At 36.9% G+C, this 20683-nt stretch overlaps 1 protein-coding gene across 1 annotated transcript in view; it reads right to left on the reverse strand.

The window, feature by feature from the left end:
- The window catches only part of LOC143252943 (rap guanine nucleotide exchange factor 4-like), a 124610-nt gene extending 106200 nt beyond the window's left edge, over positions 1–18410 (reverse strand). Inside the window, exon 1 of the mRNA XM_076505843.1 lies at positions 18155–18410. The gene's annotated coding sequence lies outside the window, so the exon portion shown is untranslated. The remainder of the gene's footprint in view (positions 1–18154) is intronic.
- Positions 18411–20683: the final 2273 nt, after the last annotated feature.

Raw genomic sequence — 20683 nt, forward strand, 5'->3', positions numbered from 1 at the left:
AATTTGATATAAATAAGTTTAACTAGCATAACCAATTACTTTTATTTTGCGTCCGTAGCAAAGCGGTATGTCTGCGGATTTATAACGTTAGAAACAAGGTTTTGATACCCGTGGTGGGCAAAGCAGAGGTAGCTCATTGTATAGCTTTGTGCTTAATATCAAAACGAACAGACGTTTTATTTTCAGTTTCACGTATGTTTATCATATGTCTTCCAGACAGAGAAGAGGAAATTAAAGAAAAATAAAACTGAATAAATTTGAAATTAAAATGGAATATGCACGATCATCACGATGCGCACGATAGAATAAAAATACTAGATATCCATAGCGAATCTTGGATGTTTAAGATCATAGGCAAATCGCTTTTCTTAAAGTCAACTGAAATATCGTTCCATACGAGACTGCAAAATTGCAATCATAAGAAAAATTCACTAAGATGTGGAAGTACTTATTTCATGTGATAATTGCAAAGTATCCAGCAACAGCAGAATTAACTAGTAATGCTATATTTTGCATATATCTCAACCGGATTTAATATATTAATATATACTTTTCAGGGAGTAAGATATGTAATATTTGCACACTCCACATTAATAATTAACTCTTAATCTGATCCTAACGCTGTGAGGACAATGAAATCAACTGGATTCTTCTACTTTACTTATATTGAACTTATTCCAATGATCAACAATACTTGAGTTAACTTCAGAACAAATTTATATCACTTCTCTAATTTTATAGGGTTTGTTTGTTTGAAATTAAGCACAAGGCTACACAATGGACAATCTGTACCCTGCCCACCACGGGTATCAAAGCCCGGTTTTAGCGGTGTGCAACTGGAGCATAATTTTATATGGATATACACAAATATGATCTAAGCATCACACGGCTTTTTATAACAACCAGACTATGAATCGATGGGATTGAATTAAGGAGATTGAATGAAATACAGAGAGATGTTACGGTTTCTGGTATTTATCTCAGGACCAAAAAAGAGCTCGATCTTTTAATCATTAAAAGAAAACACACTTTACTTCCAACAAAGTCAGCAGTGTTCGTCCACGAAAAGGCAGAGTTTAGAAGTTTTATCAGACTGTGTTCCTTTTCGTATAAAGGAGTAGAAATTTTGCAGCTGGTGATCGGTTTATACTCTCATACAGTACTGCCTCTTTACTACTAATACTGATCCTGCTATTGCTGCTACAACGACTGTACTCTCTTCCTTCACACAACAGTATTGGTTCTGCTACCCATTTGTCAATGATTCTGCTACAACTACTGTAGTGCCTTCCTTCACATAATAGTATAGCTTCTGCTGCCCACTTGTTAATGATTACTGAATATGCTGTATTACTACTACTGTACAGATTGGTGGTGTATTCATTTCTCAATCATCTCTCTTAACAGAAGTCGCAGAAATCACTGATAAAATAGCTTTATAGAGCTAAGGAATAAATTTTTAAAAACGACGCCGTGTGGTTTACTTGCAACTCAGGTTACATCTTGTGTATCCTTTCTTTAGTAGGGAGCATCTTTTCATTAGCTGCACTTCACAAGATGTTGAAATTACTGCCAATAATTCTAATGGTACGTTTTGCAAACAGTGACGTTGAATGACAGACTGATTACATAAAGTATTTTGCATGTGCTTTTTAATTCTTGAGCTCAAGCAACGAATCACAGAGTCAAAGATGCACCTTAGACATGTAAATTTATAGATGACGTAAGAGTGATGCGTTTTAAAATATCTGTCTTTAAATTCTAAATAATTACATTTACGAGCTATCAGTTTGAAGACAATTCTAATCATAATTTGTGAATAAATTTTGTTATTCAGAATCGTTTAGTATTTGTTTTCAATTCTATAGCATGTTTTACGGAACAGGGGTAGTAACCAACGATTCTCAAATTGCGAGTGAAGCACCCTAACCACCTGAACATCTTTAGCCACAAAAAAGGAAACCGGAGAAAATCATGATAAATTATCACAAAGCGTTTTCAATGACGCACCCCCTATATTTATGGCAGAAATTTATGAAAATATATTTATAAGACTTATGACAATACTATAACATAGAATAAAAGGTAAAATGTGAGCAAAACATTAATATTTCTTATTGACAATTTTAACTTGGATGCGAATGTAATGTAACTTATAGCTCCTCACAACATAAATGTAATTCGTTAACGAGCTTCCTATGAACGGTATTTAATGATTTCATAATGAAAGCAAAGATCATTTAGAAAAACAGTGAGTGACAATTAGTTTGGACGGTATATGCTTTCTACATTTTCAATATAAAATAACTTATACAAGTATTAAGATGAAAGGCTACGGCCTTGTTACACGCTCAATTACCGTGTCTTGTCGAGCACCATCTTAACCATTATGTATATTATAATAAAAGTATCTAGAACGCTAGTTCATTTCATACCTGATATAAAGAAAGCATATAAAAAGTCTTACAATACTGTATAGGTTTGTTATTTTTTAAATGATACAATATTTTCAACTGACAATAACTTATCAAATCTGGAAGTTTAAACAGCAAATGATTCACAGTTTCAGGATTTCCATCTTTAGAAAAGACCACATAATGCATTAATACTATTATAAACATGTATACATATTTCTTAAATTTTGGAAGATACATATATATGTGACCTATATACTTATTCTCCTTATTACTAATGTGAAATAATCTATTGTCACCACATCTGGTACAGAAATGATGTGGAAAGAAACCAGAAAGTGATTTTTTCTAAAAAGTCTCTAAAGTCAGAAATTCATTACTTAATTCATAAAATAAAGCAAACAAAATTAGGGAGGGAAGGAAGAAAAATTCCACGTATATATTTGTATATCTTGTGTGGCACACCAACACAATTCGACACTTGCTTTCTGTAGTCAGGTTCAAAAGACTTATCCTCAGGTAGTAGTTCCCATAGAAACGTTCTATCCATGTTCATAATATCGTCATAGTGTAAGAGGTAGTGAGAGCTTTTTCCTGATAAAAGTTCTGTTATCACACCTGTCTAGCAAAAATGACTTACAATAATCACCAAAAGTGCCTGGGTAAAAAGACTACTCTAAACATATTTTTTTTTAAGATTAGATATTACTAGGCAATGACTAAATAGAAAAAAAATAGATAACGAAATTGGCAAAATTTGCAATTCCATTTTGTAACGTATAATCTAATGTGAAGTCCAACTTGAAACAAGATTTATATGTTCAAAACACGCTGTTCCTATTTATTTATAATCAAAAGTAGACAACTAAAAAGTATATTTATAAGAGAATGATAAAAAATCAAATGGAAGTTAAGTTAAAAGATCATGTTTCAGCCTTGATATGAAGATGTGTTAATATACACTCCATCTGGATATGAGATATCAACCAAGTTATAACGTTTATGCTTCATATAAAAGAAATATTCCTATTGGCTCTGTTCTAGAGGTCGCTCCGTTAGTACAAAGACGTTAGAATGCCAATCGCTTTAAGTTTTCAAATATCTTATTTAAATGTTTTTTTAAAGACCAGTATATTAATTGGTGCTCGTTAATAAATAATTAAGCTAATTTAATATAATTGAAAATAATTATTTTAGGATTAATATGTTAAATAAAGGCTCGATGATGCAAGTATTACAAACGCCAGATTAGACTTAACAAATGTAACTTAACCTAAATATAATTTTAACTCATTGGTAAGTTTGTTTTTTTGTTATTTTTTTAATTCCGCGCAAAGCTACAAGAGGGCTATCTAAGCTAGCCGTCTCTAAATTAGCAGTGTAAGACTAGAGAGAAGGCAGTTAGTTATCACCACCAACTTCCAACTCTTGAGCAACTCTTTTACCAACGAATAGTTAGATTGACAGCCACATATAACACACCCACGGCTGAAAGGACGAGAATGTTTGGTGCGACCGGGATTCGAACTCGCGACCCTCAGATTACGAGTCGAACGCCTTAACCCACCTGGCCTATTGGTAAGGTATAAAAGAAGCTATACATATTTTATAGCTATATATGTATATACGTCATATACAGAATAATTATTTGTCACTTTTTATTTTAAAGATAAACGTTATTACTTTAGTGAGAAAATAAGGATGTGATAAAATAGTAAAATATATTTAATCACTCTGTTAGGTTACTAATATTTAGTATTATTTTTTCCCAGGCTACAGCGATTTAGAGTAGCGTAGATGTTGAACGCTGACAGTTTGCGAGGTACGAAGGGTGATGAAAGTGGATTTTATTAAAAATGTGGATTGGAATGCACTTTTAAAGAAGTTGGCAGTGAAGGTGTACAATTTTTAGGTTCGAATGGTTGGTTCATTTGGTGTTTTATGGCACAGAGAAGCGTGGTTATTTGTGCTAAACATTCAGTAAAAAGTTAAAATTAAAGTAAAATTAAGAAGTTTGTAACAATAAATTAAAGTAAAATAAAACAAAGTTAAAAAAGCATAAAACCTATATTCATATCTAGTCTACAGCATTAAGAGAAAAACTACAGTAATACAAGTTGTAGAGGACTTCCTGTAGCATAACAGTAATTATCATAACTCACCAGTAAGACTAACAGGTGAGTTCAAAAACCACCACTAGTCACCTGAAGTTGGCCTTTCCAGTCCTTTGTTCCGAGTTACTTGACGTTATGGCCATTTTAAGAAATAAAGTAACAAAAGATTCAAAAGACTAGTAGCAAAATTTAATTACATCTCGCCAGGATGACTAACAGGTAGTTCAAACAACAGCATTAGTCATCTGAAGTTGGCCCTTCCAGGTAATCTCACTGAAAAAGGTCTAATATATAAATTAAAAACTTAATTGCCATTAAAAAGATTTATGGCCTGTAGAAAACTAAAAACATATCTAAAGTGTACAGTGTCACCATCACCAATAACACTGTCTAACGTTATGGACAAACCTTGGGACAGAAAATGGTGAAAATGGCGCCGTCGTTGAGAGTCATAACGACAGCAAGAAAGTAAAATGTAGTTTACTGTGACCTGAGTATCACACAGACTACACAATGGTGCATCAGTTCCATATAAAAGAAAACAATGAGTTAAAAGTGTGACTAATGCGTAGTCTAATTAGAACAACTTCCTCTTTCCGATCCTCACGGAAAAAAGACGGCAAAGTCCAACAGAGGGTTTTCTTTGGTAAAGCTTGTTGTCACGTTCCTTATTTCAAGTCGACTGCCAACTGGCATGGAGCTAAGCCTTGAATACAGGACCACAGTCCACGTATGGAACAGACACAACAGTGATAGTGCCAAAGCTTATAGATTTAGTTGCGGTGTCGGCGAGCACGTTCCCATGAATACCAACATGGCCTGGTATCCAGAAAAACTAGATAAAAGTAAAAGTTAAGAGAAATGGCCCAGTCTGTTTTGAATATCGGCGAGAACAGGGTGTGAACTAAGGTGAGGTGATTCTAGGGCCAGTAGAGAACTAAGCGAGTCAGTATAAATAGTACACTTTGAGTACTGATTAACTTCTATGCGATCCAGAGCAAGAGAAATGGCGTACAGTTCAGCAGTAAACACAGAAGATGTAGAGGGGATTCTGTGCACAATCACTGAACCACAACAAACCATGGCAGAGTCCACACAGTCATCTGATTTTGAACCATCTGTATTAATAGGAGTGGAAGGATGGTTTGAAAGATGTCCAGCAAACAATAGACAGTATTTCCAATCAGGAGTGTCTGCTTTTCTCAGATGACTTAAAGATAGGCCACATTTGGTATATACAGCAATGTTATCCAAGGCCTACCCAATTCATCCAACTGCGCCTGGATACGAAGGCCAAAAGGAGCAATGGCAAATCATCTATTCTGAAAAAGTATGGCCCACTAAAGGAGGAAAACACAATCCCAGGTGAGATGCTTTGGTAAGGAAAGAAGTTTAGAAGCATATAGTAAAGACAGTTGAAAACGGCAGAGGCGCAAAGAAGGCTCATGAAACTCTATGTATAAACTCTGAACTGGGGAAGTGTGGAAAGCCCCAGTACAGAGCCTAAGTTCTTGATGATGAATAGGGTCCAGTATGTTTAAGGCCGAGGGTATGGCAGAGCCATAGACCAGTGATCCATAGTCAAGTTTTGAACGAATACGAGCACGATATATCTTTAGCATAGAACATCGATCCCCTTCCCAGATGGTGGAAGAGAGGGCACAAAAGATGTTCAGTGCTTTTGTACATTTGACCCATAGCTGCTTACGGTCAAAGATAAGCCCCAAGAACTTTGTTTCTGGGACCATAAGCAGCACAAATTTATCGGTACGGAGTTCAGGATCAGGGTGGATACCCCGTTGGCGGCAAACGTGCATGCAAACAATTTTAGAGAGAGAAAAATTAAAGCCGTTCGCCGTAGTCCACTTCAGTACACGATTGAGGGCAGTTTGTAGTTGTCGCTCAATATATCTCATGTTCGACGACTAACACGAGATGTGAAAGTCGTCAACATAGAGCCCCTTTGCAACAGTGAGAGGGAGTTGTTCAGTGATAGCATTAATCTTTATACTGAAGAGTGTGACACTTAAAACACAGCCCTGAGGGACTCCAAAATCCTGTAGAAAAGAATGGGAAAGTGTTGAACCCACACGAACTTGGAATCTCCTGTCCATTAAAATATTTTAATAAAAGTGGTCAATGGCCATGCAACCCACATATAAAGAGGTCTCGCAACATGCCATAGCTCCAAGTTGTATCATAAGCTTTCTCAATGTCAAAGAATATTGATACAAGGTGTTGTCGTTTGAGAAAGGCTTCTCTGATGGACATTTCAAGTCGAATTAGGTGGTCCATTGTGGAGTGCTCTTACCGGAACCCACACTGGGTGGATGAGAGGAGGTTGTTTGATTCTAGAAACCAAATAAGACAAGCATTAACTATCCTCTCTAAGGTCTTACAGAGACAGCTCGTCAAAGCAATTGGATGGTAATTTTAATGAATCTTGGAATCCTTTCCTGGGCTTAGAGAATGGTAGGACAATAACCTGATGCCAGACATCAGGAAAAACATTCTCATACCAGATTTAGTTAAACACAAGCAGAAGAATAGTAAGAAAAGCAGGAAATAGATGGCAGAGCATTTTATAGTGTACATCATCAGGTCCAACCAATGTACTGCCAGACAGATGAAGAGCCAGTTTGAGTTCCACCAGTGCAAAGAGACGATTATAGTCATAGAAACAATCAGCTCAAAAGGACAGAGGTGTTTGCTCTGCCTGCGTCTTGGTGGCTAAAAAGGTGGAGATAGAAGCAAAAGTGCTAGATACGCGGCAAAAGCTTTCACCTAGAGTGTCAGCGATGCTCTGAGTATCAGCTTCTTCCTGACCATCAGCGAGTAATATCGAGAGGAGGTGGAATTATACTGCTCACTGACCTTTCGAATCTTGTCCCATATGACTTTGAAACTGGTGGTAGAAAATATGCCGGTTGTGCATACTGCAAAGACAGTTCTAAATGGCAGCGGTGTAAAAAAGATTGATGAGACTCTGTATATAAGCTATGGATGAAGAACTGTGGAAGTCCTCCACACAGATCCAAAGCCTAGATGGTAAATGTGGCCTGGGATCATCAAGGCTGAGGTCCTGGCAGAATTATAGACCAGAAACCGATAGTCCAGTTTGGATCAAATGTGAGCATGACAGATCCTTAGCATAGAATATTGATCTCAACCCCAGGTGATGGAAGAGAGGACATGGAGGATGTTCAGTGCCGTCGTACACTTGATGTGAAAAACAAAAGTCAGCTTACAGTCAGATATAGGCCTGATGAATTTCACCTTAACGACCACAGGAAGAACATCACCAAGATAGAGCTTGGGATCAGGGAGCATACCCTGTTGGCGGAAAAGGTGCGTGCAAATGGTCTTAGAGAAATAAAAGGTAAAAGCATTTGCTGTGTTTCACTTCAACCAGTGATTGAGGGTAGATTTAACTTGCCATTCAATAAATCTCATGTTCAATGACCAACACGAAATGTAGAAGTCGTTTACACAGAGTCTATTTGCAACAGTATGAGGAAGTTGTGTAATGATAGCATTAATCTTGATACTAAATTGTGTAACACCCAGGATAGAGTCCTAGGGTTTTCAAGTTCCTGTGGAAAAGAACGGAAAAGTGTCAAACCCACGCGGACTTGAAATCAGCTGTCCAATAAAATGTTACAGATAAAAATAGAAAAATGCAATCCATAAAAGTAGATGTCTCGCAAAATTCAGTATCTCCATATGGTATCATGAGACTTCTCTAGGACAAAGAACTGTAATCAGGTAGAATGCTGTTAACTGAACAATCAATGGGTGGGTACAGTAGGTTGTTTGATTCCAGGAACCAAACAAAACGAGTATTAACTATCCTCTCTATGACTTTACAGAGACAGCTAGTCAAAACAGCTGAACCATAGTTAGTTGGTTGGTAGTGGTTTGGTATTTTATTGTGCAAAGTAACTAGGCTGTATGCACCAAACAACTGGTAAAAAATTAAAAAATAAGTAAAATTATTGAAATTTGTAAAAATGAATCAACTTAGAACAAAATCAAATTTAATTTTTGAATCAAAAATTTAAATAGTGTTAAATCCAATTTTAAATCTAGTTTATAGCAATAAGAGAAAATGTATACTCAAGTTTTAAAGACTTCCTATAGCATAATTTTAATTATTATAACTCGCCAGGATGACTAACGAGTAACTTCAAACATCAGCATCAGTCACCTGAAGTTGATCTTTCCAGTCCTGTTTTCGAGTTCTTTAAAGTCACGGCCATTTGCTAATTTCACATCGAACTAATGTTATTTTAATTTGTAAAAAGTAGTCATGTTAAAAAGAGTCTAATTATTAATTAAAAAGTTAAAAGGCAAATGGCTAATAAAAATCTAAAAACAATGAGATGGACAGTGTCATCATTGCCAATGACATTGTCCAACATCAGGGATAAACCTTGGGATGAAAAATGTCTAAAATCGTGCCGTCGTTGAAAGTCGTAAAGACAGCATGACAGTAAAATGTGGGCTATTTTGACCTGAGTGTCACACACGTGCATCAGTCTCAAATAAAAGAAAATGATGAGTTGACAACCGTGACCAATGTGTAGTCTACTTAGGACAACTTTCTCTTTCCGATTCTTAAGTAAACAAGATAGTCAAAGCCCAATAGAGGAGTTTATCTGAAAAAGCTAGTTTTCTATGCAATTCAGGGTAAGAAAAATGGCAAATAGTTCGGCAGTGAGCACAGAAACTGTAGAGGGGATTCTGTGCAAACCACAACAAACCATGGCAGACTCCACAGAGTCACCTGATTTTGAACCATCCATATAAATGAGAATGGAGGGATGGTTCAAAATATATTCAGCAAATAAAAGATAGTACTTCCAATTGAGACTATCCGATTTTCTAAGACGATTTAAAGAAAGGTCATATTTGGGGATAGGCTGAATAGTGAAAACAGCAATGTTATCTAAGGACAGACCCAATTCATCCAACTGTACTCGGATATGAAGGCCAAAGGGAACAATGGCAAATCGTCTGTTCTAAAAAGTATGGCAAACACCTCCCCAGGTATGATGCTGTGGTAAGGATAAAAGTTTTGAAGCATACAGTGAAGACAGTTTCAAATGGCGGAGGTGTAGAGTAGATTCATGAGACTGTGTATAAGCTTTGAACTGGGAAAGTGCCCAAAGAATGTCTGTTTCACACTCGTAGGCATCATGATTCTTGCCACTACAATGAGCATACGTCAAGGAACCATGACAAGAGGCCCGGCTTGGTCAGGTGGTTACTGCATTCGACTCGTAATCCGAGTGTCGCAGATTCAAGTCCACGTCACATCAAACATGCTTGCCCTTTCAGCTGTGGGGGCATATAATGTGACAGTCAATCCCACTATTCATTGGTAAAGGAGTAGCCCAAGAGTTAGCAGTGAGTGATGATAACTAGCTGCCTTCCCTCTAGTCTTACCCTGCTAAATTGAGGAAAGTTAGTGCAGACAGCTCTCAAGTAACTTTGCACGAAATATAACAAACCAAACAACGACATGATGTCCTCGAGTGACTGAAGCACTGACACTGAACATCTCTAAGAGGGTTCGAAATATATGGCTGTACCTTGCAATTAAGACAACATGTCTTGATGGTGGCGATGCAAACTTCCAAATTAGGACATTAGTCGGCGTCATAATTCTATCTTTGTGAGTGGATATAAGACTCACTGCAGAAACTCCTTGGAAGGAAAGACCAGTGAGGATCTCCGACTTGGAGATGTTCTTTAAATCCATCTCAACAATAACTCATTGTGACAAATTCAAAATAGCACGGGGAGTAACCTCAATAAGTATATCCCCAATGACCTTCAAATGCAAGAGGAGTTCACTGTGTTTAGGAGTGGATGTTTTCACCAATATGTCAACAGAGCAAAGCTTTTTAACTGACTTAGAAAAGTCAGTAAATCCCATAGTCCTTTCTGAATAAAAAAGGGAGACATATGCCCTAACAATTTGTCTTAAAGAGAATGCAGTATAAGAAAATGAGGTATTACAGAGGTCCAAGATTGCTACTCAGAATCTTCAAGACGTGGTCGTTTACCAATGGACTGTTTTTCACTATTTTATTTATATTTGGAGAATCCATAATAAAGAAAAATATTTAAATGCCCATTGACCTCACCCACCATGGAGTTCTACGGAGGGGTGCACTACAGTACCTAACAAGGACACTGCAAAAACAACAGGGTTTCATGAGCACTACACCCAATCACAAGCATTAGATACAATATCCACAACACATGTTGAGAACATCCAACACTAGTACCTGGTTGACCCTAGCCTAAGTGGACCAGCTAATTGACCCTAGGGGCCACCCCAAGGGCACCTGTCTGCAGTAATTCAAAGCCTAAGTAGTGTGTAAGTGGTTAGACCCCTGAACCATCGGGATCCTCTCCTTTTCTTTAAGAGTCGCCACACATGGCAAACATGAAGGTGGATGTTTAGATCTTAGAGAAGGTAAGCTGAAAGAATAGAATCTTCTCTGAAAGGTCCTCTCACTATGTACAGGAATCCACACCAAGAGGGACGATAGTTGGAAAAAATACTTAAATTCTTCTTAAGATTAGAGAAAAGGAGAAATCCAGTTGAAAACAATATAATTCAATTGAGTGGGCTATCCTGTGATAGGTATTCCAGGTTCGTTTCTGTGCCTTCCATGCCTCATCGCAACAAGACTTGATTAAACAAAGATATTACAGAAAACATGTCAAGGTCTTAGAAATAAATTGAGCAATTGTTTGTAAAATGCAGTCGTCTTTTAATTGCGGACAGACAGCGGCAGGATCAAGTTCCGAGAGAGTGGTAAAAAAGGGCTAGTTGGCTTGATCTAACTTCCACCAAGGCATGCGAGTCGGGTGGCATCAACAATGGTCATTCTCTCCGAACACACTAGGAAAATTAATACTACTCTGTGGGATACTGTCAACCCTCTAAGAAAAGGGGAGCAGATAAAGAGATCAATGACAGTACAAAACTTACTAGGTGTGGAATAAAAAGCACAAGATTAATTGGTTAGTTGGTTGGTTGGTGTTTTGTGGTGCAAATTAACTAGGCTATCTACGCCAAACATCTGGTAGAAAGTTAAATTAAAGTAGAATTATTAAAATTCATAAAAGGAAATTAAGATAAAACAAAACAAGGTTTAATTTTTGATATTAAAACATAAATAGCATTAAATCCAATTTTTATATTTCGTCTTCAGTGGTAAGAGAAAAACTACAATAATACAAGCTGTAAAGGACTTTCCGTTGCCTAATTATAATTATCATAACTCGCCAAGATGACTAACGGGTAAGTTTGATTCTTTAAAGGGAATCACGTTAAAAAAGGTCTAATTTATAAATTAAAAAGATTAATGGCCTTCAAAAAAATTTGAAACATTTCTATGGACAAACCTTGGGACAAAACATGCTTAAAATGGTGCCGTTAGTTGAGAGTTGTAACGACTACAAGACAGTAAAATGTGGCTTATTGTCATCTGAGTGCTACGCAGACAATACATTGGTGCATCAGTACCAGATAAGAGAAAATGATAACTTAAAAACTGTGACCAATGCATTGTCTAGTTAGGACAACTTCCTCTTTCTGATCCTTAAGAAAGCAAAATGGCCAAAGTCCAATAGAGGGTTATATTTGGAAAAGCTTTTTTCCACGTTGTTCACTCCAAGTCGTCTGCCAACTAACATGGAGCCGAGCCTTGAATACAGGACCATAGTCAATGTATTGAACAACCACAGCAGTGATAATGCCAGAGCAGACAGATATAGCTGTGGTGTCAGCTAGCCCGTTCCCACAAATATCAACATGGCCTGGTGTTCATCAAAAGTGGATATTTTACATGTTAAAGTGAAATTGGCCCATCGGTTTTGAGTATCAGCGAGAACAGAGTGAGAACTAACGTGAAGCGATACCAGGAGCAGTATAAGCAAGTCAGTATAAATAGTGTGTTTTAAGTACTGCTCAACTTTTATGTAATCCAAGGCAAGAGAAATGACATACAGTCCAGTAGAGAACACAGAAAATGTAGAGGGGATTTAGTGTGCAACCATCGAACCACAACAAACCATCGCAGAGCCCACAGAGTTACCTGATTCCGAACCATTGGTATAAACAGGTTGGTTGGTTTGGTATTTTATGGCACAAAGTAGTTAGGCTGTCTGTACCAAACATTCGGTAAAAAGTTAAAATTAAAGAAAATTTAGTAAAATTCATGAAAAAGAAATTAAGGTAAAACAAAACAAAGTTAAAACATAAATAGCATTAAAACCAACGTTTACATTCAGTCTATAGTGATAAGAGAAAACTACAGAAATACTAGTTGTAAAGGACTTTTTGTAGCATAACTGCAATTATCATAACTCGCCAGGGAGACTGACACGTATGTTCAAAAACCCCCATTAGTCACCTGAAGTTGGCCTTTCCAGCCCTTTGTTCCGAGTTACTTGACGTTATGGCCATTTTCAGAAAGTAAAGTAATAAAAGTATTAAAAGACTTGTAACAAAATTTAATTACATCACACCAGGATGACTAACTTGTAGTTCAAACGGCAACGTTAGTCACCTGAAGTTGGCCTTTTCAGTACTGGTTTCGAGTTATTTAACGTTACGGCCATTTTCTAATTCCAATCAAACTAGATGTACTCTGATTCTTAAAAGGAAATTACATTAAGAAAAGTCTAGTGTCTAGATTAATAGCCTTTAAAAACTAAAAACATTTCTAAAGTGTACAGTGTCACCATCACCAATAACACTGTCTAACGTTATGGATAAACCTTAGGACAGAATATGGTGAAAGTGGCGCCGTCATTGAGAGTCATAACGACGGCAAGAAAGTAAAATGTGGTTTACTGTGACCTAAGTATCACAAAGACTACACAATGGTGCATCAGTTCCAGATAAAAGAAAAAGGTGAACTAAGAAACTGTGACCAATGTGTAGTATAGTTAGAACAATTTCCTCCGTCCAATCCTTAAGGAAGCAGGACGGCCAAAGTCCAATATAGGGTTTTATTTGGAAAGGCTTGTTTTCAGGTTGCTCACTCCAAGTCGACTACTAACTGGCAAGAAAACGAGTCTTGAATACAGAGCCATAGTTCATGTATAGAACAGGCACAGTAGTGATAGTGCCAATGCAGATAGATTTAGTTGTGGTGTCAGCAAACGCGTTCCCGCGAATACCAATGGGGCCTAGTATTCAGAAAAACTGGATAGAAGTAGATGTTAAAGAGAATTGGGCCAGTCGGTTTTGAGTATCAGCAAGAACAGGATTTGAACTAAGATGAAGTGATTCCAGGGCAAGTAGTGAACCAAGCAAGTCAGTATAAATAGTGCAATTTGAGTACTGCCTAGCTTCTATGTGATCCAGGGCAAGAGAAATGGTGTGTAGTCAGCAGTGAACACAGAAGCTGTAGAGGGGATTCTGCACGCAACCACTGAACCACAACAAACCATGGCAGAGCGCACACAGTCACCTGATTTCAAACCATCCATTTCAATAGGAATGAAAGGATGGTTCAAAAGATGTTCAGCAAATAACAGACAGTATTTCCAATCAGGAGTATCTGCTTTTCTCAGATGACTTAAAGACAGTTCACATTTGGGGACTGTAAGAAGCCATGGTGGGATGGGCTGACCAGTGGATACAGCAATATTATCAAAGAACAGACCCAATTTATTCAACTACACCTGGATACGTAGGTCAAAAGAAGCAATGGCAGATCGTCTGTTCTAAAAAAAGTATGGCCCACTGAGGAAGGAAAACACAATCCCATGTGGGATGCTTTGGTAAGGAATGAAGCTTCGAAGCATTTTGTAAAGGCATTTGCAAACGGCAGAGGTGCAAAAAAAGCTCATGGAACTCTATGTATAAGCTCTGAAGTGGGTAAGTGTAAAAAGTCTCAGTGCAAAGTCTAAATACTTGATGATGAATGGGGTCCAGCATCGTTAAGGCTGAGGGTCTGGCAGAGCCATAGACCACTGATCCATAGTCGAATTTCGAACGAATAAGATCACGATATATCTTTAACATAGAACATCGATCCATTCCCCAAGTGGTGGAAGAGAGGGCACAGAGAATGTTCAGTGTTCTTCTACATTTGACCCATAGCTGCTTCATGTGTGGCATAAAGATCAGCTTATGGTCAAAGATAAGTCCCAACTTTGTACCTGGGACCACAAGCAGCACAACTTCACCAATACGGAGGTCAGAATCTGGGTGAGTACCTCGTTGGCAGCAAAAGCGCATGCAAATAGTTTGACAGAGATAGAAGGTAAAGCCGTTTGATGTGGTCTACTTCAGTAAATTAATCACTGCCTTGCGTATTACTGTCAACCCTCCATAAAAAATGGGGGAATAGTGAAGGGGAGCAAATTGAGAGATCAACAGCAGTAAAGGACTCACTAGGTGCATGGGAATAAGTATAAGAACCAGTATTGAAATGAGAAAGGTTATGATCAGCGAGCATACACTCTACAGAGCATCCCCTCCTATCAATATCAGCACTTTCCCAGAAGGGATGATGACCAATAAAGTCCCCCAGGATTAAAAAGGGAGACAGCAACTGTTCAATGTGAGCATCACGTTCTGATTGATCATATGTCTCTCCAGGCGACAGGTAGAGAAAACAAACATTAATGGTATGACCCAAGGAAACACAGATGGCTACGGCCTCCAAGGGTGTGTCAAGTGGCAAAGATAGGGTGGGCACGTGCTGATCAATTAATAGTACCACCCTTTCATACACTCATCCATAACAGAGCCTGTCATTTCTGTGCAAAGAAAATCGCCAAAAGGTGACAGTATCAGCAGGTTTCAGAAATGTTTCCTGTAAGGAAAGACATACAGGATGGTAGGAAGCAATCAGTGTTTTGATGTCATCCAGATTGGAACATAAACCTCGACAGTTTCATTGTATCTAGGTGACCATTTTTATTTATGTGTAGGCGAATTGGGTGAAGAACCCTTTTGTTTACCACCACGTCTTTTTTCTTTACTGTCTTTGCTTGAGAGAGGTCTATTGACCTCCATGGATCATGCCCTGGATCGATTGGGCTGGTCTTTGCTGTTGGAAGAGGATTCCAGTGATTGAGAACGTAAACGAATGATCGTTTTGCATCTTTGAGTGGGAGAATAAGATGTATCCGAGGAAATTCTCGCACCCAGAATCAAAAGAAATGAATCTTGGGGTTTGCTGGAATGAATGTTAGAGACAGAGACAGATGTTGAAGTTGATTCATCAATTTTTTTAACCATAGAGGTCAAAAGGCTTTTCATATGGTTTGAGAATGATTATTTTGGAGGCACAGAGAAATTCGTCTGCACTCCCCTGTAGTAGTGGAACGAAGTGCAGCAGCATACATCTGAGATGAATTGGTAAATAGCAACTTTCAAGCCTCAGAACGAGTAATGTTTTGAATCGTCTTCAAACGCTTCACCTCTTTTTTTCCAACCCTTTAGGGCAAGAACGAAAGAAGGACGAATAAGAGCCATTGCAACTGACGCAATGAGGGTGATCCCACCCACTATGGAGTCATACAAGAGAACGTACCACAATGCCAAACAAGGACACTGGAGCTTCGCCAGGATTTCTCGCGTATTACACCCAAACACCTTTATCAGACTTAATGTCCACTATACCCATTGAAAACATCCAATATTGGTACTAGGAGGATCCTAATTCAACATGACCAACCGACTGACCCAGAGGGGCACCAGTCTATAGGTATCCAAGGCAAAAGTGGTATGTTGGGGTTTATCCCCTTAACCACCAGAATCCATCCTTATTCACGAGTTACCACGCTCAGGAAGCACGTGGGTGGATGTTCTGATCTCAAAGGAGGTAAACAGAAAATACAAAAGCTTCTCTGGGAGGTTCTTTCACCACGAACCATACTGAGGGGTACAAGTGTTTTAAATTGCTAAAAAATTCTTTATAATTGGAAATCATCCACATAAACATGCATTACTTGCAACGTTAAACAAACTTGAATGAGTTGAAATACTATCTAAATGTTTCCTGATTGTGTAATATGAGAACATAAATTGAATATTTAAAACAACTATAGATAAAGCTTCTTTGTCTTTAATATGAATACATATTCAAAGAATCCTTTAAACCATACTCAAAAACAAACAACCTCATCTTCTAATATAAATACGCGCATAGATATTTTTTGAATAATATTTGCAAATAGGATTTTAAGCTTTAATGCAAAACACTTTTTGAGAATTATAAAGCTACGATCAAGCAAACGTATGTTTAGATCCAAAATATTGTGAAGTGTCAACCTAAAACATTTATTGACATGTGTTTTATGGTCATATAAGGCTATTAGTTGAGGTTTAAAAGACATCTACTGTGTTGTAACTCCAAACTTGATGATGCGTAGTTTCATTAAAACTGCATGATTAAACATTTAGACAATTTTCGGTTTTTAGAACTGAGTTCCTATCTGACTCCGTACACATCTTAATAAAAAACAAACTACATAAATGTTAATTACTTGAGAGCCCCGGTAAGTCGGAAGGCTTATAACGCTAAAAACAGGGTTTCGAAAGCTGAGAAAGATATAGCATGGTTAAGTTGTTGTGTATCTTTGCGCTTAATAAACAAATTTCTGGCCTGGCATGGCCAGGTGATTAAAGGCACTCGACTCGCAATCTGAGGGACACAGGTTTGAATCGCCGTCACAACAAACATGCTCGCTCTTTCAGACGTGGAGGCATTATAATGTGACGGTCAAATCTCACTATTCGTTAGCAAAAGAGTAGTCAAAGAGTTGGCGGTGGGTGGTGATGACTAGCTGCCTTCCCTCTTGCCTTATACTGCTAAAATAGGGATGGCTGGTGCAGATAGCTCTCGTGTAGCTTTTTGCGAAATTCAAACCAAACAAACTTCTTTTAGGCTTTCCTCAAAGTTTGATCGATTTAAGTGAATGGTGGTTGGTTTTATAAATTATTCTTTAATTAAAATGCAAAGTTTTTCATAATATTTTTATTTTATCTTGGAACTGTTAAAAATACACATTTATCTCATTTCAGAGCTTGTTGCGAAATAAAAAACGTCAATACGTTTTTTTTCTACGTGCTGTGTACTTATCGACCACTATCGTAGTACAAGTATGTCAAAACTAAAGAAATGTTTATCAATAACTGTTTATCAATCGCATATATAAAATATGATTTGAAAATATATTTTTCTTCTAGAATGATGTTACTTATTCATTTATTTTTCAACCCCATAATGAATAATAAAGATAAGGCCGTTGAAGTGAAATGTAAGCTACAATGACCACTTATAAAATGTTTCTTTTCTAGAAGTTATCATCAACTGATGTTGTTTACAAATTTAACTGCACATTGTTATTTCGATAAATTGTAAGTAAGGATTCAATATCTTATCAAAAATCAGTAATAATGTAAATATTGATTAACATTTGATGAATATAAAGCTTAGAGAGAAGGGGAAAGGAATGAAACATAAAATAAATATGTATCTTTACAGTTTCGTATTTATAAATAAAAGTTTAAAAGAACAAATTATTTGAAAAACCTATTTATATGATTTCATCGTTGTTTACAAGGTGGGCATTTCTTACCTAACGCATGAAATTCCACACAAAAAGCTGCATAATCACCACGTCTTCTCTCACTCCTTCTCTGGAGTAAACAACCATAAACGCTATATAGTTAGAAAAACAGCGAGATAGCTTCAAACAAAACAACCTGAAAGTATTTGCCGCCACACGATGAATAATCAAGCGAGCTCAAAGATAGAAATGGCGAACTAAAGCTGTAACTAGAGGTTTTTTTTGAGTTTACAACAGAAAACGGCTTCTGCTGACGCCCACTCCATACACTAAACGCCTGTGAATGATATGCTTCGCGTTCTTACATGCGAATCTGCAACATGCGCTGTGTGCAAAGTGTGACGTAACACCGACTATTTTTTATTGTTCTTTCGGTAAAAAGTACAATAGATGCGTTATTAAACAGAATGAAAACGTAGTTTCCAATAACCCACAAATAATTTTAAGGGAAAACTTGTATTGTTGTCATTATAATATTATGTTTAGTTAGTAGTCACACCTTCGTTGTTTTTGATCCTCGAGTTTTTGTTATCTTACAGTATTAACAACTGGGTATTACCTGCACAAATTACACTTTTCAGTTTTGTATTTATAACTTATCCTTACTTTTATAAGCTTAGGAGAGCTATAATATCTTACTATTGTTTATTATTCTTTACCAGTATAGCTCGAGCTTCTGTGTGCATGGGTTCCCATAATTTACACAAAATCTTAATGCTACATTATTTTATAAACGTAATGGCACACGAGCACTCTATCAGTAATTGCCAGAGTCGAATTTTTGTCATCACAGACATATCCCATTTGTATGATAGGGACTGCAGATCAACAATAACAGTAGTAACACCCAAATATTCAGATAGACTCATCTGAAACAACTGCATCCATTGGAAAATATCACAAAGTTCAAGGTTCATTAGCATCTAGTAATAAAAAATAATTAATTTGTAATTAAACTCAGTGATTTCATTGGATAATATTTATTACAATTATGTGTTACAAATATTATAAGTAGTAAAATTAAAATTTGGCCCAAGCTGTGTCAAATTGCACTATAAAGTAAAGATTAAATGCAATATTTTAGTATAAGTTATATACCAGCAACTTATAGATATAGTTTAACAAATGTTAAACTACGGGGAAAAAATTAAGAATGAGAACTATCAACAAATGACATAACATATTGAAAGGATAGTCTGTGGGATAAATATGGAGAAAATAATCAGATTATGTTACCCAGAAGTACAGGTAAAGGATATAACTGACAAAGCAGGGGATATAATAAAGGGGACTAGCAGAGATACAGTTTTTGTATTACATGTAGGGATAACGACGTATGGAAAGCTAGATAAGAGGTTTATGAAGTTATTTAAATAAAAAAGCCATAATTTAATTTTGTTAGGGTTTTTTTTTGTTTGGAATTTAGCGCAAAGCTACTCGAGGGCTATCTGCGTTAGCCGTCCCTAATTTAGCAGTGTAAGAGTAGAGGGAAGGCAGCTAGTCATCACCACCCATCGCCACTCTTGGGCTACTCTTTTACCAACGAATAGGGGGATTGGCCGTCACATTATAATGCCCCCACAGCTGAAAGGGCAATCATGCTTCGTGTGACTGGGATTCGAACCCGCTACCCTCGGATTACGAGTCGAGTGCCTTAAACACCTGGCCATGCCGGGCCTTGTTAGAGATACTGCCCAGAATTAACTGTGGGAATGAAGTTTTAGTACGTCACTAAGGATAAATGCTAGACTTAGGTTAGTATGTAAGAATGAGCAGATAGATTGGGTAGACTTGCGGAACTGGTTAAGTGGAATAAGAGTTTTTTGAAATGGAAAGTTTACATTTAAATAAGATAAGGCTGGCTTATTTATACGACTAGTAATTCAGCTGTAAGGGAAATTAATCTAAGACTAAACAGTGGTGAGGGCCAAGATAAAATAAATGTAAAAAAAATGACATTTAGAGAAAGTTTAACACATGAAATGGGTATATAAGTATTTATAAGAATATACTTAATTGTTACTATTATAATGCTATAAGTATAAGAAATAAAACAGTCGACTTTATAGCACTGGTGAGATTTGGTTTGGTTTATTTGAAATAAAGTACAAAGCTTCGTAATGGGTTATCTGTACTCTGTCTACCACGGGTATCGAAACCCGGTTTTTAGTGGTGTGAGTCTTCAGACACATCACTGTGCCAGTGGGAGTGCACTGATAGGAATGAAAGATTTTGAAATAATAAAAATAATTGAAACAAGGTTAAAAGTACATAATTTTGATTACATAAACTCTTTGAAATACAAGATTATAGGCTACTTAATATAAAGAGCGGGAATGAGTTGTTTTATATATCAGATGTGAGCTACATCCTGTCAAAGTCGAAGATATCAAAGATAATAGCAAGAAGATTGGATCCATTAGTGGATATAAAAGGAAAAGGACTTTAGTAGGAATTTGTTACAGGCAATCAAGTGATACTGATGGAATTAATGAAAAACTTTACAAATAGGTTAAGATATTAGCTGTTAATAAAATC

The sequence above is a fragment of the Tachypleus tridentatus genome, chromosome 6, assembly GCF_004210375.1.
Source record: "Tachypleus tridentatus isolate NWPU-2018 chromosome 6, ASM421037v1, whole genome shotgun sequence".
In the NCBI taxonomy this organism is placed as follows: Eukaryota; Metazoa; Arthropoda; class Merostomata; order Xiphosura; family Limulidae; genus Tachypleus; species Tachypleus tridentatus.